The sequence below is a fragment of the Columba livia genome, chromosome 4 (genome assembly GCF_036013475.1).
Source record: "Columba livia isolate bColLiv1 breed racing homer chromosome 4, bColLiv1.pat.W.v2, whole genome shotgun sequence".
Lineage (NCBI taxonomy): Eukaryota > Metazoa > Chordata > Aves > Columbiformes > Columbidae > Columba > Columba livia.
Genome location: NC_088605.1, coordinates 55,329,843 through 55,357,345, shown reverse-complemented (window position 1 = coordinate 55,357,345; position 27,503 = coordinate 55,329,843). Strand labels below are relative to the sequence as shown.

Below are 27,503 nucleotides of genomic sequence, written 5' to 3'. Positions count from 1 at the left end.
GTACCTTCCAACTAAATGGAATGCCTCATGAAAAAGGATGTATGTTGAGCTGGGCAAGGGGATATATCTAATAACCAACAACTTCCTAATACCCTTCAGCTACCTTAAACACCAAGTAGAAAAGCTGAGTTCATGCAACCCTTACAGTTACGTATTTAAACGCCTTACAGACTTCTATACTATAATCACATTAGCTGAAGATTGTTTCCACTTCACCATTCATACAAAAAAAATCCTTTTAATTACAGGTGAGTATCAAATCAACAGAAAGGGTTTAAACAAGCCACTTTGAGTCAGAAAATGCTACACAATACTAACCCAACAGTTTTATACGGTATTTCCTATTCCTCCTTCACCTGTTAAGCTCTGAGACAGCATTAGCACAGATATTGAGCAAGATACACAACAACTGTGCTACATATCATCTAGCTTTTCTTAAATAATCATGCCCATCATCTGACAGGTGACTCACACACCAGGAGTCTGTAGGTGCTATATTATCTTTCACTGCCCAAACAAGGAAGGTACTATACACATTCACCAGCAATATCACAGAAGAACAGGGGATGCAACCAACAAGCAAAAGCTTGCAATATTACATCGCAAACACGGGTTGCTTGCCAAACAGATGTTCTCAAGGCTGGATGGCCAATAACACATATTCAGTCTTGCAAAGTTTGCAGCGCTGTCACCCCAGTCAAGATGCAGCTCTCACATCCGCCCCAAAGACTTCACTTAAAATGTTACAAGCCACTAGTGGAATTTCATACATAACATCTGAAACTTTGGCAAACAGAGTTCAAACTGGAATACAGAATACAACAACATTTTCTATACTGTCTGTAGGACAGCTGGTTAAAACAAATGTGCATTGGGACCTTATAACTGTGTCCTGTCTTCTACCCAGCCTGGTCAAGGTATAAATAACCCAGCAGCAGGATGCAAAGCCTCCAACAAAAAGTAATAGAACCATACAAGAGCAAAACTGTTTATTACAAGATGAAAACTATAAACCAAATTACAAAGTTAGAGAAGCGAACTGTTCCAGGAGACATGCCAATCTTACATCAGCGTGCCTCAGTCCCTTCACAGAAGGGTGCGCAAAGGCTTACAGTTATAACTCAAGTTGTAGGTCCCTCAGGATACATACATAACAAAAAAAGTATTTTTCAAAACAATCGGCATTGCCAACAACTCAAAGAAACATAGTCTAGGTATTTGTCACAAGTTGGATGTTAAATGCTGTACTATTGCAATTCTCAACACCACCACCACCAACAACAACAACAATCAAGGAGGAAACCAATTAAGTTAAAAGCTCAAGTATTAAAGCCTAACACACATACCCCAAAATTGTACAATGGACCAACAAAATATTCCATTTCCCATTTTGAAATGTATGTTTTGTTCTAGTAACGTGTCATAAGAATAAAGTTCTGCAGTTCTAATTAGCAGAAAGGCAAGCACTAGGGGGTAAATTATGACTAAGACGTATGGTTTCTCACAGTACACCACATCCGCCCTTTCCAAATCCGTTTATTTTGGACAAATGATACAAGACTTCCTTATAGCAGGAAGTCCTGCAAGCCAAAGGCCACTGCTGAAACAGTTTTTCCACTATTTTGTAATAGGAACTTAAAATCACTCACAAACACATATGAAACTCCTAATCAACATCAGCAGATTTGTCCTTCAGCTATTTAACCATCAGAGAGGGAACTACTGGCTTTTCTTTGCGTTATTCAGCTCAGCACATATTCAGAAACTTAAGTAAATCCCCATGACCCAATACTACAAAACAGTTAACATCAATATTTGGGAAGTGAAACACCATGTTCCAACACCAAAATTTCCAAACAATCTTATGACAGTCCTGAGCATTTCAAACAGTAAACTGCCAACAATCGCCACATCCTCTGCACATTAAACATCCCACAAGTTTTCCATATGCTAAAAAATCCAACTGAACGTTTGCAGAAAACTATGAAATAGTTAAAAGTAAAACTGGTAGATGCTAAATTTTTTGTTGAATTCCCCTAACAGCAACATGTCAGTACATCCTGAAGACCTGTTTGCTTTGTATACTACTTCTGGCAGTTTACCTCCAGTAACCCAGAGCTGAATATCAAGCCTTTCATACGTACCCAGGTGGCTGTTCGCACACTTTGTCAGATGATTCATGTAGCATGATACAAGAAGATAAGGCAACGTTCTGAATTAAATGTGTTATTTCCAGGTTGAAAATATTAAGAATTATAATAATTTTGCTGCTTAGCATCTTTCTGTTACTGTTCTGAAAGCAAGAAATGGGAGTTTCTTTCCCATAAAACTGATACCACACAATACTATCACGTAGCCATTCCTGATGCACCAAACTGCAAATAGAGAAACAATCAACTAGACATACTCTCACTTAAGATTTGGTATAGAAATGCTCTTATACATTTTTAAATGGGTGCCACAGCAGCATTGTGCTTAACTTTGCTTCAAATTGAGTCAAATAGATAATCAGCTTGCTAAGAGCTGCAATGTAACTGTAACAATATAATCCAAACCATACATTTTTGTTTCAAGTATAGCAGTCTAAAACTGCCCTGTGAACTGGAAACAGAAACATGTCCAGTTCCTAGCAAACACATACCAAACTGAAGAATACCATTCACTGATCTCTAGTCTGCCACTACTTTATATACCAGGCATTCTTCTACCCAAATCATATTGTTGTCAATGGTGTTGAGTATTTCAGAGCTGGTTCCACTTGAGCTTGACAGACCCATAACACATAGCATGGAGGTATACATTAATGGTCCAAATATGCAGCCAAAGTTGGATTACCAGCACTTTTTAAGCAGGATCGTGGAGGAAAGGCACAATGCCATGTTAGCATGGATGCATGTTTCCAGTACCCAAGCTAGGATATCCGCAATGCATTCTGCTTTATAAACATGCCTGCCTATAACCTAAAAACATAGAGGATTTGGCTGGCTTACTACAATTGAGCAACTCATGCAGCAGTAAGTAATACTGTTTCACATTTGCAAATGCTGTGAGTCTCTACTGACATTGCACAGGAGAAGCAAAACACTGCAGAAACATCAGTTCACACAAACTGCACAGTTTGTTCACATAGCCCGCTTCAATGTACCACTAGCTTGTCACCAAAATGTGCCAAGGATGCAACCAAGTTGGCTCTCTGCAGAGCCAGGCTGGATCCACTGGAGTCTGTAAGCTCAGGAACATCATTCAGCTGTAAGTGGGTATAGGTGCACCCACAGGAACCAGGATGCAGCACAGCTCTGGCACAGTTTTTGACTTAGGTCATTATTTCTATTTTCTATATACAAAATTTACCTTTCTTAGTCTCCATTTTCCACAGTCCATCTCCATGGTCCAGTATGTGGACATGGACATGCACAGATCCTGTCACAGTCCTACAGTGCTAAGTAACCAAAATTTAACAATCAAAATAAGGCTAGGACTCGCAGGTCTACACTGAAATCCTTTGGAGTTACACTGGTTAGTCAAGAAATTTCAGTTGGACTATTTGTGAAACTACAGCTCAAAATACAAACAATTCAGTCCTCTGCACTATTTCTTCCATAAGCCTCTCTCTGTGCAGACGTACATAAGCACAGCCAGAAATTACAGTCCTAATCTTTCAAGGTGAACATCACCCAGGGACTCAGAACCCAGCACTACTGACCGGCCTCTATGCAAACCCCTCCATCTATGCGGATCACCAGCAGGTTGAAAACGAGCAGCAGGTACCTCAGCACCTCCACAGATCCCCCCGGACCACGCTCCGGACCCCCCGGGAGTCACAACCTCCCCATTCCTAGGGACGCCCGCCAGGTACTTTGAACTTCAACGTCCCCAGTGCACCACGGGGCCGACAGCTCTTTGACTGTCGCCAAAATAAATAACTACATTAAAAAAAATAAAAACAAAATTAAGAGAAAAGAGCAACCCACCTCCAAGACGGGCCCACTGCTGGCGCTGGCTCGGGGCGGCAGGTGCCCCCACTCGCGGCCGGCTCCCCGCAAACCCACCCTACACCCAGCGCCTGGGGCCGGCGGACCGCCCCTGCATCCCCGCCGGGACTCCCCCGGGAAAACCGCCCTCCCCGGCCACAACAAAGGCCGCCGGAGCGGCCCAGCGCCGCCACAGCACCCGCGGGGCTCCGCCGCTCCCACACCAGGCCGGGACCCGGCACAGCCCCCGCCCGCCCTCCTCAGCTCTGCGGGGCCGAGCTGTGCGCCCCGCGGGCAGCCCTGCCCCAGGGACCGCGGCCGGACAGCGGCCGCTGAAATAAAGCATTAAAAAACTGGGGGGGTGGGGGGAGAAGGGTGCCCGCGCAGTGACAATGATCCATCACCCGAGGCACCTGCGCCACCGCCCCCTCCTCCAACCCGGCGGAGGGAGGCGGCTGCCCGTACAGCATCCCCGGGGAGTGGGGCGGCCACTGCGGCCTGCGGCCGGGCCGAGACAAGCCAAGCGGAGCCGGCAGCCTGGCAGGGCCGGGGGCCGCAGCCCGCCGCGCCGGGCCCGCGGGGCGGCGGCGGGTTCCCCCGCGGCGCGGCCGGGTTCGCAGGGCGGTGCAACAAAGCGGCGGGGCCCGGGGAGCGGCAGGCAGCGCCGCCAGGCACTCACCGGGGGGCGGCGGGGGTCTCTGTCGGTGCCGCTGTGCCCTACCCGGCCCGCCGGTCCGGGGAGGGGGCAGCGGGCGGTCTCTCGTCTCCGGCTTCCTCTTCTCTCTTCGCTGCTTTCCACAGGCACGGCTCGCCGCGGGGGAGGGGGCAGTTAGGCAAGGGGGTGGCCGCAGCCGGGCGGTCCGGGCCGGGCTGGGAGAGCAGCTCCCCCGCTGCGGCCCAGGCGGGCTCCGGCGGGAGGCGCCGCTGCAGCGTCCGGGCGCTGGGGTCGTTCCGGCCCCATCAAGGCCGGGCCGGGCCGAGGGGGCCGCGCAAGGCGGGGCGGAGGGAGCGGGGCCGCTCCCCGCGGCGGCTGGTGGCCATCTTAGTCCTCCTCCTCCGCGGCGCCGAGTGCCCCCTCCCCGCCCGGCTGCCAGCGCTGCCTCCTCCTCCCTCCGCTCCTCCTCCTCTTCCCGGCTGGCTGCGGTGGCCGCCGCTCCCGCGGCCCGGCGAGGCCGGCTGAGGAGAGCTGGTGCGTAATGGCGGGCGGCGGCAGCAGCCCCTCAGGCGCCAGCCCGCCGCCCCTTCCCCTCAGCGGGAAGGCAGTGCCCCGGGGGTCTCCTCTCCTCTCCTCACCCTGAGCGGGCCGGCTCGACCGACACGCAGGCGCCCTTCTTAGCTCGTTTTTAAATTTATTTTACAATTATCTTAATTCTTACAGTGTGGATTTGGTTTCTTCGCTTTCTCTGACAGAAATCCCCCTCCTCTAGCACCGAAAGCCGGTGTCCTCGCCCATCCATCCACAGCAAAAGCTGCCCCAGCGAGGAGCCGGCGTGAGGGCTGAGAGGAAGGAAACGCAGATCGATGCAGGAGTAAAGAAGCCACGTTGCGGCTGAGGTGCTTTTCCTTAGTTTTCCATCAAGGAAACTCCATTGGATATACCTAGCATCGAACATAAAGAGGATTTGAACATCTGTGCTGGACAGACAATCTCATCCATATGATCCAAGTATCTAAATGCTACTCTTTTCCTAATTAAGCCAGAAGCTCAGTTGAATTCCCAACAGCCAAAGGACTCCTTGTCAGCTGGACGAACTGGGGACAGAGCACAGGGGTCACTGCAACCCTGCGGCAAGAGTCATCTGTTCAGATCCTCCTGGGAACGGTGCAAAGGTCTGTCCACACACGTGCGACCAGATACCCTTCTGCCTTCTTCCAGTCACTTACAAACTCACCTCCTTCAATACATCAGCTGCTAACAGTCACTTATGCCCTAGCAGTTTTGAGGTATTTTTTAATTTACAAAATCTCATCTGAAGTCTTCACCAAGAGGACTAAATACCAATTTGGAGAATCTGGCTGCAGGGGTGAAAACTGCAAGAAACAATGCACAGACCATCCAAGACCATTGTGTTTCATGGACAAATTATCACAAGTGCCAGGAACCAGGACCTGCTAGAGGGTGTCTCATTAAATGAAGCTGTGTACTTTGTTGTACTTGAGGACAAATGGAGTAAATGCTGTTTATCTCTGGCAGTTAGCATCAAACATGTAAACCTATGTAACTCTTTCACTGGCTGATACCATTGTTCAGCTGGCAGTGGAAATCATCCCATTTAGGTGGAAGAGGCCTCTGCCTAAGACTCGTGGATGCCTGGGATGAGGCTGGCTCTAATTCAGCCACTAAGGAGCGCTGAGAGAAGACTAAATTGTAACTCCAAACAAACCAACCTTACTTCTACCAACTGAAAAATGAAATCAGCAAGGACAAGTTTATAACCTCCTTGCTGACACAATGCAATGCAATGCAACGCTGACTTATTACATGCTTCTTCTGAGTTCCCAAATTCAGTGTATTGACAGGACCAAGATTGAGTCCAACTCAGGAGAACAGCCTGAGCTGTAATTTGAGCTTGAACAGGGCTGACCGGCTCTTTGCAATGCCTATATTTTCTTCTGTGCAGCATAACCAGTGAAGAATAGGCACTGAGAGAGAACAGATGCACTGTATGCCCCATACTTCTATCACAGCAACTGTAATACAATCAGTGGCAAAAGTGCTTAAATGGTCGGTATTCTTGTGTACCTGGAAGAAAATCTTATGCCATGAGTATCTTGTTTTGTCCCTCCTAACTAAATGCCTGCTTTTCCCCATTTTTTGGACGCAGAGCATTTTAACAACCTCTTTCCCAACCACTGTCTATCTACCAAACTGCTCTTCACAACCTCCTCTTCCCAGGTCGTATACTAACAGAAATAATTGTTGCTGTCTGCTATAGAAAAAAAAAAAAAAAAAAGTAGGGTTGTCTATGGCTGAGGCTGTATGAGAAATGTTACAGAACAGAAAGGGAAAATGAGGAGGGTCAAAACATGAGACTATAGATTTCTTACAAGGGATGCCTTTTGAGGGCGCTCACCATGCTTTGTATACATCACAGAAAAATGTACGCATGGAAGGAAAAGTCCGTATTGAGTTATATTCTGTCACATATCAGACCGAAATAATTTGTGCCTGGAATGAAGGCTGAACTCAAAGTCAATGGGGAGTCTTTGCTACGAAACAAACCAGGTCTGTACCTCAGTCTGTTCAAAGGTAACATGCACATTTCCTTGCACGCCTGAATTTTTACAAGCACATTCTCCTCAGTTACTGCACCATGCCAGTCTAGAAGCAAAAACACGATACATGGTACCAGGCAGAATTTGGCCCTGTTTGTTATATTTTAATTCTGGACTACAGCAAGGGGAATCACTGATTTCATCAGCTTGTTCCTACAGTTATTTCACTTACTGTGCAAGGTACAGTCTGTGAATGGTATATAACAGTTACACTTCACAAAACAAACAAATCTTTTCTCTGTAATTTACGTGTAGGAGGATACTTGCATCTTTCATATGTAAAGGATTAACAAGATCTATCTTACCCAGCTCTACTGAGTAAGAAAGCTTATAAAGATAGTGCTGTTCCGAATTCTTTATTGGCAGAGGTAAACTTAGTGGGAAGTCACAAAAATCCTCCAGGATGGCAGTGGGAGTTGCAGGGACAGCTGTACACCAGATACAAGTTTGCTGCATGCCAAGTTATATTGCTTTTTTCTTCCTGCTCAGTTGATGCTCATAGCATTCCTATTTATAGTCCCCATGTTTCGGTCAGTTGTCACAGTTCCAAAATAAATAATGGCAAGCTGTAACAATCCATACTGAGTGACACCACACACTTTTTTTATGTTCTCAACATCTCCTCTCTTGCAAAGCTCATAATGGATAACTGCTTATCTTTCTCAGAAAAGGTGCTAGTTAGTAATTACAGTGCTATAATTAGGCAAAAGAAAGTATTTACAGTTAATTTTTCTTCCACTTCACAAAGCAACTGTGCACAGGGGATTGCATCAATCATTAAAAACCGTGGAGATATATTTAAAATTCTTTGCCTCCTTTATTAGAAGGTAAGGCGAAACCAATACAGTTGTCTTTCAGTGGTGGAATGCCACTCAGCTTCCAGGTGAGATACTAGCACAGTTCCATTGCATTTATTTAATAAATCCGGGACAGTAAAGCCACATCTGTTCTGTTTGCACATATTAGCTAGTACCGTAGTGCAGGAAAATCCTGAACTGGAAAGAAATTGCTGCAAGAAAGTGAAAGAAAATGGAGGGAATTTTAGCCTTTTTTAAAAATTAGAATATTTTTAACAGAAGAAGAGCACTGTTTTCTAAATTTGCACAGCCTAACATTTTCATCATACAAGATTTTTTAACTTCCTTTGAGAAACGTGCTTGCCTCCCTCCTTCCTGCTTGTTTATAACTTTTGGTATTAAATAAGAGGAAGGGTGGAGTTGTGGAGGGTCTAATGTCCCTGTCCTGAGACACTTGTGTTGAATTTGGCTGAAATTTGCAAATTTATTTTTTAAAAAAATCTCTTTGTTGCATATGTTCTTTAGCAAAATAATGGACTGCTTGTCAGAAGTTAATAAATTAAACAATCCACAAATAGTCCACCATTGAGCTCATAGCATTCGTAAAGCATTAACAGAATCACCGCAGTAGAAACACCAGCAGCTGGATGGAATGACAGTCAGAGAAAGCAGCAGCCAGGGCTGCTACTCCTTCGCCCCCTGGGGCCCAGCAATCCAGCCCCATTTTAGATAAATAGCCTTTCTTCTGCTGTCTGTTGATGTTAGTCACATAGCTCTAGCATATAAACATTTGCATCCCTGTGCTACAGGTCCAGAGTTCAGAGGTGGATGATATGAGTAGTTTGTTACAGCTGAACACAATGTGTTTTGGTTTTGTTTTTTCATCTAGGACAAAACCACCGATAAAGCAGCCTTCAATTTAGGAACAAGAACACGAGGATGAGGGGAAGAAGGAGGACAGAGGGTGGTGTGACAACAGCATTCCCAACCCACATCTATAGCTGTAAAAGAAAATACAGCTTGAAAATTTAAGTTCTCAGGGTAATTCCCCTCCCTGCTTCGGATTGTTTGTGCAAAACAGAGTTCTTGCTGCAGAGGTTGCAAGCCTAGTCACACATAACTAGTTCACATTTAACAGGTGTACAATGCAATATTATTACATTATTTGAAGAATAAAGCATCGATATAAAAGAACACATGCAAGACTGGTTGTAAACAGGCATTACATTGTGCATGCATGTATATGGGAAAGAGCAGATAGTTAAAAAGAAAATCAAGTAAACTGCATGCTACTTAATATTTAGAGGACATGAAAAATTTACAGCTTGCAGCCATATTCACTAGGTCTGAATTTTTAAGTGCCTGTATGCCAATAATTCTTATGGACTCTCAGACAAAAAAAAGGCAAACAGGCAAAGGACAAACAACAATTTCAGGGCCTCGATTGGGTTCAGACCACCTGAATGTGATTCCACACACCCAGTGAAAGCAGGAAAGGGAGCAGGTGGTGAAAAAGAAGGTCCGGTTCAGTTGAGGTCATGATGGTTTATGCGGCCTCAGAGTCCCCTGTGATCTCAGGAGTGAATCTGAGAGGATGAGATCACACTCGGAGTGAGGGAAAATGCTGCCATCTGGTGCCCCTGGAGAAATATTTTTTTAAAAAAAAAAGTCTTGGTGGTGTGCTTCACCTGCAGAGGTGTCACTGCTGCCAGTTCAGTTCTACGGACCTCCAGTTGTCCTTTTGTTGTTCGAACGTGCTACTGTTCTGCGTGGCACATCAAAGATTACCTTGTAAAGGCATAGGTTGAATCTCAAAACAAACAGGCTGGAAAAGTGCATTTTCTGGTGGTCTGCACAGAAGAAAAATATCATTAAACATTCATGTAGTCTTTAAGGTGATGAATTTAGGAAAAACGGTTTTAGATAAAGTCCCTTAGGTCTGAGAATAGCATACATATTGTTTATTTTTATCAAGTTCTGCATATTCACACTAAGAGATTGCAAAATGCACTTTTACCACAAATGCTTTATGTACTTATTTTGCTGCTGTGTGTCAGAAGAAATTTAGAATCTGTACAGAACATCTGAAAAGGAACCAAGAAGCTGCTCTTTGCTATGAGGTTTTGTGAAAAAATTTAACAGGGATTTAATGCATTTCTTTTGCAGAACTGACTTTTACCTTGACAGTCACTGAACAGCCTCTAATGCCTGCTATTTTATCCTATGAGCATTTCAGAATATATTTCAGTCAGTACAAGGCAGGAGCCTCAGAGGATACAGGACAAAACACTAAACACAGTTCATTTTTATGACTCGACTTTTACAGCGGCCTATTTCAGATTGTTGTTGATACAGCCTCAGAGGATGTGCCAACTATGTGCTGAGACGCTCCACAGTGTTAGAATGAGGGAGTGTTATTTTTGTCTAAGATATTTTTATTTTTACAGAAAGCCATAATGGTAGCTTGGAGAGACTGCAATGACCGATCAAATAAAAACCCACGCATTTCTCTATTTTTGATGTAGCAGGGATAAAGATAGCTCTTTCTGTGAACTTATATTTGTTTGTCCCTTGACCAAGGCATGGGAAAAAAAAAATCTGAGGCCTGCAGGTCAGCTTCCCACTGGAAGAAAACCAAGTGAAGTGGGTTACATATCTCATTTATTTACAAACACATCATTTTTGGAACAAAGCAGTCACAAAACCTCAGGCATGCAATCCACTCTTGCAGACAAGCCAGGTCCCACACCACCATCAATCTCCCAGGATACTCTTATCCAAGAATGCCGTCAAGTTCACCCAATAATCTAAGGATCATATAGTCTGCCAGAGAGTCCTCCAAAGGGTTCATTTGCTGCAGAGCATCAAAGAGAAGAAACATGTTTACAAGCAACGTGATTTGCAAAGCCATAACTAAAGGGGCTTTCTCATAACTGCCTTAACATGTACTTTCCCACTTCAACTAAAGCATCTAGATGAAAATTCAGTGCTGATATTCGCTCTTCCAGTGAGCAATTGATGCAACCAAACAAAACTTCTGCAGCACGGGTTTATGTTACGCATACCTGCAGACAACCCAAGTCTGTCATGGCACAGACTTCAGTAGGCACAGAAAATCACGAGACCAAATAAATTTAAAAGACTTTCATTACCTACATCATTAGGGGACTGCTTTTATCCCAGCTAATTAACAGGGAACATATTACTTACAAATATTTATTACTGCTTACTATTTATTATTCTTATTTACCATGCCCTTTGAAAAAAACAAACCAGGTTAAACCTTTGTCTAAATTACCTGAGTTCTGTGAAGAAAGGAAGAGTTACTAGATGAACTATATGAAGATTGGTGTTGCTTCTGAAAGGCTGTTCCAAAAACCTTACTGTTTCCATGGCAAGATACTTCTTCCATTTAAATCCTACCCTTAAGGTATTTACAGCCTCTCTATACACATCTGTTCCTAAAAACCTAGGTTTCTGTTCAAAATGGAGCTAGATCCTCTTATGACTAGTGTTGCACTGAAAGAACTCAGCGTTCCTTCTTTTCGACATCACTGAAATTGCTTGCAGGTACACGGAGGATGTCTGGAGCTTTTAAATGCATATATAGCTTAGTACAGAGAAGGAGTAATTTCTTTGACAGGCCTTTTCCCATGAACAAATCAGGCAACTCAAAGCCCTTCTAATATTATTAACCATGTAATATAAAACTAGTTTTAAGAAACAACAAAAAGTCTTGTCAGTACCCATGGCAGCCTTGTTAACAGATATTTAAATCATCAATCTCCAAGTTACAGTCTAGGAGTTGCACTTTTTTTCAAACATGGAAGCATTTTCTGTGCATCCTCTACCTCCAAGTAGAATAATTGTATCACATTCGCTAGGTGATTGAAAGACATGTCTAATTAACCAAAGTTTTGAGTATTCCAAAAGCAACAACAATAACTTTGCGAAGGAGATTGCTGGGTGGCTAAAGGCTACTTCTGAGTACACCATGTGAAAGACGACTAGAAGGAGCCCATTCCTTGTCAGTAGGCTTAAACCCAATATACAGAGTCCACATCTTCACTCTATCATTCTTAGGTGTCTGTATATTGAGAAAAGTGGAAAAATACCAGCTTAAAATAAGCGTGACATCCAGTGTCCAGAGGTGAAATTGTAACAGAGTTAAGCTACAGCCTTGGTATTTTTGTGTGGTTTTGAGGATAACAAAACACAGATCGTATCTATAATCAGAAGTTACCTGGTGCTTTTCAAATGGGAGATGTGCTAGTCTCCGGGCCCATGTTACCACAATACCATGCAATTTTCTTACAAGCCAAATTAGTTTCTTAGAATATTCTACCTATTGGCCTACAATCATCACTCATGGTGCTTGTACATTGGAAAACCTCTATTGCAGGGCTGAGAAATAGTATTAATAATAACTTGAGTTATACTCTCCTGGTGTGTCTTAGCTGTTCAATGATTCATGCAGACTGGTACTGATAATTATCAGTCAGCAACACTGTAAATTAGCATATGCTACTTTGAGCATCTAAAAAAAAAATGACAATTTGAGTCGTAGAAGGAAAGAAGCAACTCCTGGCTTTGTACGGTCTCATCATTTTGGTCAACCAGCTTTTGAAAAAAGGTTTTTTGACAGGTAAAAATGAATGCTTAACCAAAAGTTCTGGAAGAAGCCATGTACACATCCCATGGCAAAACTACCACCAGCTCACTACTTGGCTATCAGCTTCATTTTGCTTTTTATATATATTTTTCATACCTAAATATTGCCTAAAAAAATGCGTTGTTCTCTCAACACCCAATTGCGACTGTCAGATGTAAAAATACAGGCTTCTGAAAATGAATTCAAGACCCAGCCACAGAATCTATAACAGCATCTCTTGAGGCTGAAGAAGTGGTTGCAGCTTCACGTAACCCACTTCTGAAATTCAAACTAGCCACGCGTGTCGGTCAGACAGGACCGGGTTTGAACACTACCTTACCAGATGTGTATTCACCCCAATGATGTTTGTAGCTAACACATGGATTTATTTCATTGCTAATGGATAACATGTCTAAAAATAAGGTGTGGGTATGAAAGACAGCAGTTTCCCTGCAATATTTTAAGTTGTTTTTTTTGGTTTTTTTTTTGTTTTTTGTTTTTTGTGTTTTTTTTTTTTTTTATCAGCTGATCAAAAAGCACATAAGCAAGCTTGCATATTCATTTTAATCCCCTCATCTGTTCCCTCACCTCCTTTTCTTCCATCACATGATCTTTCCTCAAAACACCAGATAGTTTTGTGCATTGTCAGCATTAAGCAACCAAGTGCGGGACTCTCTGGAAATTGATGGCCCTCTGACAAAAGACAGTCCTGAGTGTTCCTGCATACTCACTGGCATTGCCTGAGCCACCTTCCTCTCTCAAAACATCCAGCAAAGACTTCTGGAAAATAGTCCTGTCCCACAAACTCTTCCTGCTGGTGTTCCCTCATTTAGAGCATAAATTTTTCCTCTTTGCAGATTAGTTTTCTCTCCCCATCAATTCCTCATCCCCTCTGAAGACAGAAAATGCAAACCTTGCAACTGATTTCCTTTTTTCCACTGCCAGTCAGGCACAGATCAGAAAGGTGTGGGGATATGGTCTTGTCAGTTATCAGCAGGAGAAAATGCTATCACAGCTGAGCAAAGAGAGGGAAGTTGCTGCAAAATCTATGTTCTATAAAGTGGCCAGAGTTTGAAAAAGCATGCTTAGCTGGGTAATAGGAATATTCACTACTTTTGTCTAAACTGTGCCATTTTCCAGCAGATGCTACAGGAAGTACATCAAGTTAGAGGAGGAGAATAATGAACATCATACTTAATTGCTTCTGAAGGTTACAGAGATGGCCCTGTGCAGACAACACTTCAGCTGTTCTTCTCCACATCACCTAATGCAAGGTCATGCAAGATTTTTCTTCCTTATTTGAAGGAAAGCCAAACACCGCTTTTTTAGGAGAAGAGGACTGCCCTGCTTAGCTATTCTTGTCAAAGCCAAAGAGGTGATGCTTGCAGAAATAGTTCCCGCAGTAAATCCATTCTCCAGCATCTTCAAGAGGTGCTGATCTTTCGGCTACCCAAAGCCTCAGTCATCCCGCATAGGGAGGTCTTTGATCTAGCCTTTTCTGTGATTCGTGACACAATACTGAATTGTCACCAAAATAACTCACCTTTGGTCAGAGATAAGGACTGCAGGAAAAGATGTGCCGGACTGCATCCTCTGTGATACAGACTTGCCAGTGATAGATGCTTATCTTCTGATTCTCCTCACCTGGAGATCAGAGCTGGTTCTCAAACACACCTGTTACAGAGTTGAGGATAAGACTTCCATGGAAGTGGTCTTTGGCCCAGATTCCACTGCAAAAACAAGTACAAAGGAAAAACAGAAGCAAATTTAAACAAATATTAGGACTAAAGCACAGAATGGCCTGAATTCACAGCAGGATTCATACTAAGAACTGAATTTGTGGCAGACTGGCAGTATTGGATTAATTTAGCTGACTTTAACCTTTATAAATGATGCAACCTTAAACAAGAAACTAGTTAACTGGAAAAAGAAAATCAATATAATTTTAAGTTACAGTATTTGTCTTTTCCTTCATGACTGTCTAAAGACTGGGTGAAGACACAACAGAAAAGCTTAATGTTGCCTCACATACCTCCTAACACTCAAAGAAGTTGCATTTCCCTGACAATTTTCCTAGTAGTATAATGGCTTCTAAATTCAAGATGAGATCGTTTTGTCAGCAGGACTTGATGGTATAGCTGTACCTGTTATAGAGGATTGTATTATACGACCTCTGAAAGCTATTCCGTTCCCATTTCTGTATTGCACAAACTGCCCATCAGATTTACCTAAAACTGAAAGGTGACTCAATCTTCCTACCCAGAAATAACTTTGATATTTTTTGCATGAGTGTAAGCTCTGGCTTGCACTGTGATGATAAACTCCTTCCTGAGACGCCCAAGGAAGATCTCTACCATGTAGGAGTTTCCATCCCTGTTCCTAGAGGCTCACTGAGCAATTCACATGCTTCCCACGTACCACATTTTCCACCATCTGCAGCTTTCACGTGGTTTCCAGATGTCCTGTTGCCACCAGCAGCCATTTGTAAAGCAGCCTCCAGAGTGCAGCTTTCTCACTGTTGCCAGGACAATGCCAACACGGCCACATCATACTCCAGCACACCAAAACACCATCTTCAACCTCAGCACCTCCTCACCACCAGCCACAAGGCTAAACTGAGGTCAGACTCACCTTGCTTTAACTGCGCAAAGCCACTCAGTTTCTGGTTTAGGGTCAGAGCCTGCATTTCTGCCTTGTGCCAGTCCATTTTGCAAATTCCAACTTTCAGAGCTAATGTCTGCCCTACTCCCCCAACAACCACGCATGCAGCACCTGGAGAGACTTTCCTTAATTGCCCTCCAGACTCCCACAGGTGTAGTAGTGGTGGGAGCACCCTGCTGCTGTACACACACTCCAGCTCCCAGCTTTTCCACAGAGGAGAAGTGATTCAGAGCAAGAGGAATTGTGTCTAACAGGCTGAAAAGGGGAATTTTTTTGACTTATGTTGTGAGGGGAGAGAGCTGCTTGAAAGAGCTAGGTGCAGGGAAAGGGCATGGAGCTCTTTGGGAAGGGAAGTGTTTCAGAAGTTGAGAAACAAAATAGAGATGGCCTTAAGAGGACCATTTGTGTGCTAAAATAGGTCCAGCTGTGCTGGTCAGCTTCAGTTGGGAAATGGCGTGTGCTCCTTCCTGGGGCCAGACACAGCATCAAACAACAGTATAGAACAGGGTAACAGATCTCCGAGTTGGCTGTTTCACACAACTGCTTTCATTTTGGGTCATTTCAATGCATATAGAAAAACCTTAATCTCCTTCTTCCCTCACCCCCTTCACAAAATACACAAAAGGCTATATTTTTTTTTTTTTTTTGGCTCACTGAGCAGCTGAGAAGCAGAAGTGGCCAATTCAGAAAGATGGTCTGCCAGAAGCTGTAAGAGACACTTATTTTCATGCTATTGTGAAAAAGATGTGACACCTGGATAGAATACTTGATTTTTGAGTTGTTGCACGTAGACAAGTTGTAAGTTCAAAATTTACTTGGTGTTTTAAATAGGCAGTTCTGGGAAAATATTGTCTTTTCCTCAGGGTTGGTTGGTGAATACAGCTCATTTAGGCATCATGCTCTAGTCTTTCAACTAGATGGGTGCTGGATCAGGTGCTCATGGCTCACGCCTTCAGGGCAGCTGGAACCTGAGTGGCACCTCCAGCACCTAACACCCTGAGGAAAGAAAAAAAAAATACAGCCATTTTCAAGCTACTGGCTCCACTTTGAGGCAGGTTTTGTTGTTGTTGATGGTTTGGTTGTGGTGGGTTTTTGTTTGTTTTACAAAGCCTTTTAGAAGGCCTGCCTGTCACAGTTTTTCACAACTGAACAGGTAGATCCTGCTGTAGGTTGCAGGTTGCAAGGGGGAGCTAAACCAACAATAGGAGGAGGGAATTGATATCTTCTCTGAAGCTGCAGGTGGCTGCTTCTGGAAGCAGCTACACAACCCAAACTCCCTCCTCTCATCAATTCTTGCACTGGAAATACCATGCAGTGTTAAAAAATAAACTGCCCTGGGTTTTGTGGAATGAAGGGTCATACTCTAAAGATATTGGGAGGATGTATAGCATCTAGCTTGGTGCTTTCAGTCAGACAGAAGGAGTCCCATTCAATTTGAAGTGCCAAAACATATTCTAATTTGTCAGTTCCAAGCAAAAGTACTGTCTTTCAAAATATTGCATTCAGCTGTCAGTCTCTCAGGATCCATGTGAATGTGTTTCATTTCCAGGTTTCTCCTTGTGTCTTGAAAGTGTTGCTGTAGGGATTTTTGCTGTAGTGTTTTGGTCTGTGTGTGTTGTTGGTGGTGGTTTTTTGTAATAGAAATACTAAAGAACCCTAACAAAGCTATCTTTGCAGCCTATCTGAAAAGGCATGCAGGTGTAAAAGAACCCATTTACTAACTGTCAGATAGACAAGGATTAATACTGATAAGGTTGATATTATAATGCATTTTCCACTAAAAATAATTACTGAAACAAGAGTGTGAGAGCCAGCCATAAGCAATGGAGAAGTTGCACAGCATTTATAAAAATTAGTTGCTGTATTAATCCTCAGTAAAACAATAGTTCATCTCCACTCTAAAAGTATACTAGAGCCACAGTCTGCGCAAATGTAGCAGTATTAACCCAACTGTATTCCCACTTAGGTCAAGTTAATTAAGACTTAATTCAAACAGTCATATCACATCCCTGATAAAGAGCAAGTTAAAAACCCCTTTGCACTGAACGCCATCATGTTCCCAAGAGTTCCAGTGTTAGCTCAAGTTAATTATGTTTAAAGTATTTCCTTTGGTGCACTGATGTAAAGATCATCATCTGACCCTATAGAACAAGGGCAGCAAATTAAAGCTTTCCACCACTTACAGCAAAGCCTGCCTTACTATTGCACCCTCCTGGTGGGGTTTGCCTGCCTTAAATTTTAATACAGAAAGACTAAATGGGGAAAAAAAATCCAAAACCCACACAAACAAAAAAACCCCACTGCACCAAACCCACAAAACAGAACACTGCCACACACACTACTGCTCACAGTTACTTTCGCTTCCTACCTCTTAAAACTTATTCCAGGGAGGTTTTTAAAGCCCTCACCTTTCAAATACCTGTGTCTGGCAATGGAATGAAAACAAACAAAAAACAAACAAAATCCACCACCAACAAAAAAAACCACAACAAAACAACACAAACAAAAACTCCCTGCAGCCTTCCTTTATGCTCTCACTCATGGCTCATCACACTGAACTTAAAAGCAGCTGCAAGTCCTCAAGCTGTTAAATCTAGAAAACACATTGGTTGTGTTGCTAGCTCTCCCCAAAGATCCTGACAATTTGCAGTCACTGCTTATTTGAACTTAACTAGTGTAACAGCAGCAAGCTCAAAGGCAGCAGCAAATGTCGGTTTTCCTCACTGCCCTGATGGACGTAAGTGCAGACTGGGTGTCCAGTGAGCAGTCACATGTGTGCATCACAACTGCAACTGAACATAAATGCTCACCTGTGGAAGTTTTCAAGCATAGAAGTGTGTAAATTTGGTACAGCCCAGTTAAAGACATACTTCCTAAGTGAGGCAATTAAGAAAAAAAACCCAGCATTTCTTGGACAGTTTTCCTTTTTGTTTGTTTTTAAATGAGCCTTTCAGAAAGGGAAAGGGGCAGGAGCAGAAGAGGCTGGACAAAATTTCTCTCAATTAAATCTGTTTTACAAAGAAGCCTTCAAAGATTTTAGCCTAGGAACATTCAAATTATCAGGCAATCGGGACCTTTTCCACACACTGGGAGCATACAGATCCTCCAGCCACAAAACCAAACCAAACAACCATGAACCAGAAGAATTCATCTTAGGTTAGCGTTATTGAATCACTGTAGATAAGTAATCCTTGTGTTGTGTGACATGCCAGATCTCTATACGTATTAAAAAGCAGCATGAAGTACACAAAAGGACCTTGTCTGAGTCTGACAAATGCTCTTTTCTGAACTTGTCCAATATGTGACTTTCTACAGACTGTAAATTAAAAAAAAGCCTTTGAAGCTTTCTCCTAGATATTTACAATTTGTGATCTGGTGGCTAGAGATGATGCCACCTGCAGCAGACACGCTGTTGTGCTCTACTGCATGCAGGTCTTCACAGAAGAAAGCCCATATGCAGCACAAGACTACAAGCTATTTATTTTCTTACAGCCTCTGTTCAAAAGGGCTGGTGTTATAACACATTCACTCTGTATCAGATGAGATAAGTATGATAAGCTTGATGCTGACAAATTATTTAGAATAATGTAGAATACAAATACCATGTTGTTTTCTAGCCAAAGCCTTGCAGGACATTGTCCTCAGTTTGAAGTAGGGTCAAATACACCAACACCTCCAGCCTAGCACTTGTTTTTGGTACCACCCTCACAGAAGCAACATTATCTACCAAGTCTTACAGTAATTTATTAGATTAGCAAAGATCTTTTAGTTCAATGGTTAGCATAACAGAGGCTTGTGTTCACAATCAGCAACATTTTTGGCCTTAAGAGCCGCTATGAATGTCAGTCTCTGGTCTCATGCCTTCTGTTTCTCTTGGGATAGGAAGTGTTTGTAAACATGTATTTTTGCAATGTGAAATTACTTGGGTTGTGTAATGACTATCATTTGTTAGTTTACAACAGAGCAGGCTGAGGTCAAATTTACAGTCTCCTTTTGAAAGCTCACCTGGCATTAGAAGAGGTGATGATGCTGCTAGCTGAGGGAAAAGCTTCCCCTCACCTCCATTCACTTCGCTGAACAACCTGCCTGGTTTTTGTTTTGAGGCTGAAATCAGCTGGCTGGGGACTGTTTTGGAAATGTATCTTGGCCAGAGAGAGGGGGGTCATTCATGTGTGGGAAAAGCTGTTTGGTAACAAAGCATCAGATGGCTTTGAGCCCAAGCTGAAAACCTAAACTTTTCCTTTCTGTTTACTAAGTGTATTTAGCCTTGGAGTTCTGTCAATTACATGGGGGCAATTTGGTCACTTCGCTTAAGTGTCTGAGTATAAAAGCCCATAGGAGAAAAATCCATCAAGGTAAACCAAAGCCTTTCAGATCAACATGATGTGTTCTGATTTAGCCTATTCCAGTTAATGTGAAAGCTGGAGTCAGCAGTCTTTACTGCATCTTTGGGAAGCTGTATCCTCAAAATGCATTTGAGGTTACTTTTGCTCAGATGCACAGAAAGGTTGTGAGGGATTTAAATAACAAAATCCAGATCTGTGCTCTCCAGGATTCCCATTTGGCTGCTAACTAACCTGAAGGTTTATTGAAAACATAAATGCCTATGCACTTCCAAATTAAAGCTCCCCAGGTTCACAAATTTCTGTTTCTGGGTCTCCCTCAGCCTGAGGATTAACCTGCAGCTCTGTGCTCATCCCCAAAACATCAAGCCCAAATGCAGAGCCCTTTGTGTCCCCTCCTCTGGATGAGCTATGCATGCAGCATTTGCTGATGCCAGCTTGTCTGCTACAAACAGCCACCAAAGGAGATAAGGAGGGTCTCATTCCTGACATGCACAGAGGCACAGCCTAAGGACAGCAAGGAAATCGAGCTCTGAGGTAAGCAACTACTTTCCCACTCAAGTACACTGGAGTAGACACAGAGGGGCAATGGCTACACCCCTGCTCCTCTCCCAGGATGGGGGAACGATGGCCCTCGCTTGGCTCCTTTGAGATAGAAATTTATTCTCTCTCACCAGTAGTGGTTACCTCACTATAAACTGCAGTGTCAAAAGGCACTATTCTGACCAGAAACGTACAGGTTTCTGAGATGTAAATAAAGTTTTCTGCAGCCGGCTTCACCATCCTCCCATTCTGAAACACCTACTTCTTCCAAGCATTTTAAAAAATTACCTGATGCTGAGGTTATCTCAAAGTCCCCAAATACATCTGGACATCCAGCTTTCTGGTGGTGAAACTGGGAGCCTGCTGAGACACAGCTTTGCCCAGTAGAAACTGTCCTTTCTGCCTTTGGCCTGTGCCTGCCAAGGAGAGCCCATCCCAGAGCAGTCTTCTCTCCCAGGGAAGGCTGATCCCCTGGGCAAGCAGCCTGGGCGGAGACACTGAGACTCAGCAGGGCTCATTTATTTGGGTGTGAACCCTCCAGCCCAGGCAGTCTACATCTCTGCTGAAGCCAGTCTGCTTGGCTGGTCCTCCTTATCTGCTCCAGTTTCCTCTGTGTGACAGCCATTCTTCAGCTACCAGGTGCTCCTGCTTGTTTTGAAAAAAAAAACTCGGGAAAACTGTGCAAACTGTGGCTCAAAGGAGCGGAGAAGATCCCATGACACAAAGTTGTACATCCCTGCTAGGAAATTGAACTAATTTTTCCTTCTGCTGCTGATCAAACATCTGGCTTCAAGACTTTAAATGTTAACAAAAAAATTGACATGTTGCTCACTTCACTGATGTTTGCAGCTGTTCCACGTCAGATCTCGTAATGAAGTTAATAGCATGTGACTGAGCCAGCAGCAAGTTTTATAAAGCATCTCTTCTGAAGAGAGAGGGTTAAACACACTCTTGGAAATACAGTAAAAGACTTGTCTTCCTGAAGCAAAAGCATTTCTAATCCCTGAAAAACTTATGTGTTAGTACTTCCCTTCCTGTGCAAACACTCAGGATAGGGAAGCTCCTCCTGCACAGCTCAGGTACTTTTTGCAGCTCTCATCAATGAAATAAAACTGAGTGGTCACCTAAGATAGCAAACAGGCCTTTGGTGGAGACCATCCGATGCCAGGAGCTTTGTTTCCTGTGAAGGAGCTCTGTGTTTGGTACTTAACTTCATGGCTGTGTCTTTAGTCCAGAAAGCAGCTGTTTCCTCAAATTTTAGTTGGAAAACTCCCTTGCGAAAAATAAATCACTGTAAGCAACTGCTCAGTAAAGCTTCTTGCTGCTAGAGGGTTTATGAATGAGTCACCTCATGAACACAAGAGCTGAAGCACTCAGAGCAGGCTTGCTGATGAAGAGCAGTACCTCCCATATTTAACCAAAGCACAAATGGGATACTCTGAAGGGCTTAAAATTATTACAAACTTGCAATAATTTTCCTTATGGAAAATAGAACTAGACATTGTGTCCCCTTACTAACTTCCACCTCCCTCTTTCTCTGCACCACAGCCACACTGCTCTGGTTTGGTCTTCCCACCCCTGAAGAGCACAGTCTTTCAGGTGACCTTGTGTTTGCTGCCACTTGCACCATAGGCTACGCTTGTGTGATGACATGACACGGGAAGCAGGGAAAGGCTCTCACACACGGCTGAGCACCACAAAATGTGCAGTGCACTGCATGTTCTCCAGGACTTGCAGCAGGGTTTGCACTGCAGGCTTACATGTCTAGAGGACAGCGGGCAGTTCACTGGGCAATTCCTGTCAGCATGTCCCCTTTCACCAGTGTTTTTGCACCTCTTTCTTTGTTTAAGCAAGACAGAAAATTTGTGGGCAACTACAAAAATGTGATGACAAAAATCTGGGTGAAACCTTGTTCTGTTCAGGTCTCTGGGTTGAAAGGCAGCTATGCAAGGAGCAGGTTTTTGAAGGCCAACATGTGCAGTACTGACAGCAAAAACTGGTTTAGGGCTTCTAGCACTGGTAGGCAATGACTCCAGCACATGATGTACAGAAGAAGGGTGTGAGGAAGAGAGATTGCAGTAGAACAGAAATATCAGTCTAAGGATACCTGCTAACGTGCAGATGGTCAGCATCACCTCTTCTCAGATAATGGCAATGGACTGAGATGCTAGAGACTTCTGACTAGCTTGTAGTAGATTACTCTGCACTACTGAATTAGGATTTCTGGAACACCACCTATTTTAGCAGCGTTCCTTGTTTTCGTGGGTTTTTCCAGAAGCCTCCAGGAAACTTAGAGCCCAAACCCAGAAAAAAAAAATGATAGAAGGACATGCTGTTGCAAACACATTCAATCTCTTGACTAAAGAGGTAATAAATCAGGAAGAAAATGTGGAGTAGAATAAAATCCCAAGTTACTCAGGGCAAGCTTTGCAATAGGCAGCACCAAGCATCAGCTAGAGCGCTCAGTCCCATGCTCCTAATTGGCTGCAGCTAGCTGACTGTGTGGTCCTCCCTCCTGTTGGTATTAAGAAGAGACTGGCTGGGATAACAGATGCCAGCGCTCTCCAGACTCTTACAGCATCTCTATTTTTAGACTGGTTCTATCAGGGTGTTTTTTTCCATCAGGGTGATCACAATCTAAGATGGCCTCAGCTGAGAGGCTGTTGCTATCTTCAGCACTGAGCAGCAGGAGGGAACAGCATCTCTAAGGCCACCCGGGTCATGTAGTCCCAGGCATTTCCATGTCCCCAGGCAGAAAAGGGCCCCATGGCTGCCTGGGAGCCCTGCAGAGCTGGCTCACGTGTGGCATGTTCTCCCTAGTGTTCACCAGCTGTGTGCTTTTTTGGTTAATGAAACTGCAGGTGGATTCAGCAAGATAAATCACCTTTTTTGTGACCACAACATCACCACTTCACCTACTAGAAATGTAAACTATGTCAAAGCCTGAGATGAGGAAGCTGCTTGCCCGGCAGGGAAGTGCTCTCTGCAAGGGGTCAGTGCTCTGCAGCAGTTTCTCTGCAGGGCTGCTCCTTGCAGGTGTGCCCATTTCCAAGGAGGCTGAAGGTGGAGGCTGAAGGCAGGGTGTGGAGGAGGAAGAGGAGCAGGAAAAGAAAAGGGTGTCTAGAAGCTTAATGGGGTGTAGTGTTTCTTGTGTCAGTCATTCTTGGAGTTACCTGCAGAGGTACTAATTTGTGCCTTGTAAAATCCCATGGGGGATATCAGTAGAATGGATCATGTTCCTGAAATCTTCACATTTATGTTAGCAACCTCTGCATTTAGCCCCTGTCAAGTTGAATATGTACTTTCTGGAAGAGCACAAGCATTTGGTCTTACAGAGTTAATAAACACCCCGCTGTGTGACCACGAGTATTGTTTGAGAAGTTGGCCACTGAAGCCCCGGTGCAGATATGGCAAAGGTGTTGGATTTACTGTACCTGGGAAGGCACCCCCTGCCAGCTCCAGCCCTCCTGCTGCCCTGTTGCTCACTGAAGTTGCTGTTGTGGTCCAGGCTTGCCAGTTCTTTTTCCAAAGTGTGACTGCATGACTGTTGTAGCCGGGGTGGCAGTCTTGTCCTAGCTAGTCGCACCCCTTCTCATCTCATACCTTCCTCTTCATAATGGCCTTTTACTGCTTTCTCATTTGTGTCTCCCTTTCAAGTCATGCCTCCCTCAGATTGATTCTGTTGGTCATCCCTTCTAGGCCGCATGTTTAAACCTTCCTCTAGTCATTGTTTCCTTGAAAAAAAATGCTTAGTTGAGTCCATGTGTTTTTTGCAGTACCATGCTTGAGAGTGGACTGACTACTGCAAATGCAGAAAGGTTATTTTCTGCACCCTGCTTATTCCCTCCTGCACCTAGAAACCAGGCAGCCTGCTCTGGCCACCTGCAGCTGAAACAACCAAAACCAAACCAAAAAACGAAAACCAGTACCACAATGTGAACTACCTACAGCGAGCTGGTGATCCCACTGTCCCTCAGAAAAAGAGCAGGAGAAGCTGTTTTATGCCACCACACCCTGCTTGTGTGACTCCTCATTGCTGAACTGTCCCAAATAACTTATGCATCATGCCAGCTTTTGTGCTGATGTTGCTTGCAGATGCAGTGATGCTGCACTCCTATCACCCCGCTGTGACCAAGCCTGGTCCCTGCCAGCTGCTGGGAGATGTGCCCGGCTATAAGACCTTTTCTCCCTTAAAGCCTCCTGCCTCCCAGGCCGGAGCAGGACCTGCAAGCCCAGGGGTGGTGCCAGGACAGGAGTTCCTGTGTGGGATGTGGCAGACAGCAAGTGACTTCTGGTGGCACACTGGGGCCTGCAGCAGGAGCACGTCGAGCCCAGGTGTGATTTGAGGTCCTGCTGTTCCACATAGATGCTTGGCGAAATGGTTGTGGAAAAAGTATGTTTCTTTGGGCCATATGGTCTGCTTCATTTTAAAAAGTGGGAAAAAACATGTTCAGTGAGAGCCATGTCCATGTAGGGCTGAAGGAATGCTGGGTGCAAACCTGTGCAGGTATCCTGACCCTGTTAGGGATGTTGGAGTCTTGCAAACTGATCCTAAAAAGAGAGAACAGCAGTTAGACAGGAAAAGAAAGGTCGGTGACAGAAAGGGTCTGACCAGAGATTCACCTGTGTGGCCTGTGTCCGACACTGACCATAAGCTGATGGCAACAAAAGCATAAGGCCAAAGCAGGTATTGAAGATGCTCCAAGTACTCTTCTGGCCTTATGTAATTTTCAGCTCATTCTAGGCCACATACCAGTGTTACCTATTTAACAAACCTCAGTGTTGGCCAGACTTGCCTCAAACCCAGGTAAATATTATGGTTTGCTGTCAGCTGGCTGAGAAGCCATCACCTTGAGAGACTCACTGCTTGGCCATGCAGCATGGAGACCTCGGCTCACGTCTGCTCAGCCCAAGCCATCCCCTCCCATGCATTCAGGTCCCCCTGCCCAGGTCCTGGCAAGGATTTGCTCTGAAACAGCAGCTCCACTTTCTGGTTATGTGTCTCTCACAGTAGCTCCCTCTGGCTGTGTTTGAGATACGCATTTTTTTCCTCCAGTATGTGTAAACCAAGCTAATTTGTCCTGTGTGTGCTACGAGCTCCCTGGGTGCAACAGTTACAGGAAAAAAAAAAAGATACTTCTATGCTCCTTGACTAGAAGCCTGAGATCTAGCCACGTTTCGAGCCTGGTCACTTGTCCAGGTGGGGCTTAGGAAGATGTGTACCAAGAGAAAGCCCTGACTCTCCAGTGACCCGGCACAGGCAGGTGTCTCGTGACCAGACCCATGCTGAGACGAGGCTTCTGCAAGACAGGCGGTGAGAGGGATCAGGCCTCCCCTGCCAGGCCTTAAATGTTCTGGGTCAGGTGTCTGAGGTAACCAGGCAGCAGGTATGACACTGTCTGCTGGGCTCAGCTAGAATGCAGGTGGATTGCAATGTGGCAGATGAGATGATTCAAAGCGTTTCTAGTGCCAGTTGTGCAAGGGTTAAAAGTTAGCCTGAAGGACGCTGTACAAAGAAGAGGTTGTGCACGAGTAGGCACAGTGATTAAAAGCAGACATGTTGGTTTTCGTGTTGTTTTTCTTCTCCAAAACAAATATGAGTCAACTGGCCAGAGACTTGCCTGCATCTTTTGTTACTGCAAGAAGAAGGGACCTGACCTGTAGTTTTACAGAGCTTCCATCTGAATATGAAGTCAGAAACTTGTTTCAGTGCAGCTGGACACAGCATGGACTCTGGCCCAGTTTACTTCTCAGTGTCTTTGGATAGCCTACATTTCATGGGTATGATAGTTTGTCACACCAGAAACAAGGTTAAAGTACACAGAGCTACACACACCCTTTAAGTACATACAAATCCCAATGATTTGCTGTGGTTAGATAGTTAATATAAGCCACTATTGGGCAATTGGAGCTCTTGCTATGTTTTCTTTAGAGGTGTGCGTGATTCCTGACAGATAGCACAAGTATTATTATTTCCTGTGATCAAAGCGCAGGGTCTCAACAGCAGAAGTGAAAATGTATCCTCTTGCTGAGAGGAAAGCTGCGCCTGGGATTAACTCAAAGCTTGAGTCCCTGCCCAGGAGGGAGCAGCAATCGCTTGAGGCAGAAAACTGGCTGTTGTCCAGCCTCGGCTTAGGTGGGAGCAGTTAAATGGGACTGAAACTTCACAGCTTGGCTTCCCTATGAGAATGTGTTGCCTTTTCATATTCGCTTGCAAAGGTTGTGTCTGTGCTAATGAAATCCTAATAATACCAGTCTTTCTCACCTCTTCCTCTAGAGGTCAAAATGTGCCCTGTAATTCACATAACAAGCACCAGTAGTGGGAAGTCAGGGTGTGATACATACGCAGTGGACAATCGTCATGTCTGTAGTATTCGGCAGTACACGCTTATGGGTGACACATTGCCGCCTGTTTCTGGAATCCTATCAGATACATGACTTGCGTCTAAGTTTATGCACTTTGAAATTGCTAAACCATGGAATTAAATTTCTGTTTGATAACTTGAGAAACTATTTGCAAGATACAGAGCAAATTGGACCTTAGTTATGTGCAGGTTCTACCCTCTTTTCCTGAAAATAACACAGAGTCTTATATTAATTTTTGCTCCAAAAGATGCGTTAGGACTTCTTTTCAGTGGATGTCTTATTTTTCCATGAATAAAAATCTATATTAATTCTTGAACAAAAAATCAACATTTATTCAAATACAGTCATGTCATCACATTCTGTCACATGTCACGTCTGTCTTGCTGCATTCTATTGCCAAATAATTTTACTTTTTTACAAGTACAGCTACCTGGAGACTATTTAAACTGACTTTTTAATGAACTATAACCAGGGCTTATTTTTGGAGTAGGGCTTATATTTTGAGCATCCTCAAAAATCCTGAAAAGTCATGCTAGGGCTTATTTTCAGGGTAGGTCTTATTTTGGGGGAAAATAAGGGTAGTACAAGCTGGACAAAAGGACTCTGCACAGTGTGGCTCAAATGTTATGTAGGACAATTTAAGTCAATGATTTAAAAAAAAAAAAAACAAACAACCAAACAACCAAACCACTATTCTCTCTGCCACAACTACACAAACAAGGATTACGTGGCTGTCAGGCCAGTTCACCACCCTACCAGTATCCCTGAAAGCAGCTCCCTCCAACTGCCTCAGCAAGCATTACTTGAGAGGGTTTTGCCTGTTGAAAGTAAAAGTTTACTGTTTCTGTGCAAGTAGGAGTCCAAACCATTATCTGTCTAGCAGGAGAAAACTCAC

At 44.0% G+C, this 27,503-nt stretch overlaps 1 protein-coding gene and 1 long non-coding RNA gene across 4 annotated transcripts in view; both read right to left on the bottom strand.

The window, feature by feature from the left end:
• The window catches only part of WDFY3 (WD repeat and FYVE domain containing 3), a 169,651-nt gene extending 164,775 nt beyond the window's left edge, over positions 1–4,876 (bottom strand). The window contains exon 1 of one of the 3 annotated variants that reach the window (XM_065061871.1): positions 4,651–4,876. The gene's annotated coding sequence lies outside the window, so the exon portion shown is untranslated. Of the gene's footprint in view, positions 1–3,971; positions 3,991–4,650 lie in introns of those variants that run through there. The other 2 variants (XM_065061873.1, XM_065061872.1) reach the window with 2 other exon arrangements.
• Positions 4,877–8,121: 3,245 nt separating this feature from the next.
• Positions 8,122–20,720, bottom strand: LOC110363697 (uncharacterized). The gene is made up of 4 exons (XR_002421974.2): positions 20,531–20,720; positions 14,239–14,425; positions 9,733–9,894; positions 8,122–8,256 (listed from the first exon to the last, which is right to left on the bottom strand). It is a non-coding gene; the product is annotated as an uncharacterized LOC110363697 (long non-coding RNA).
• Between the last annotated feature and the right edge of the window lie 6,783 nt (positions 20,721–27,503).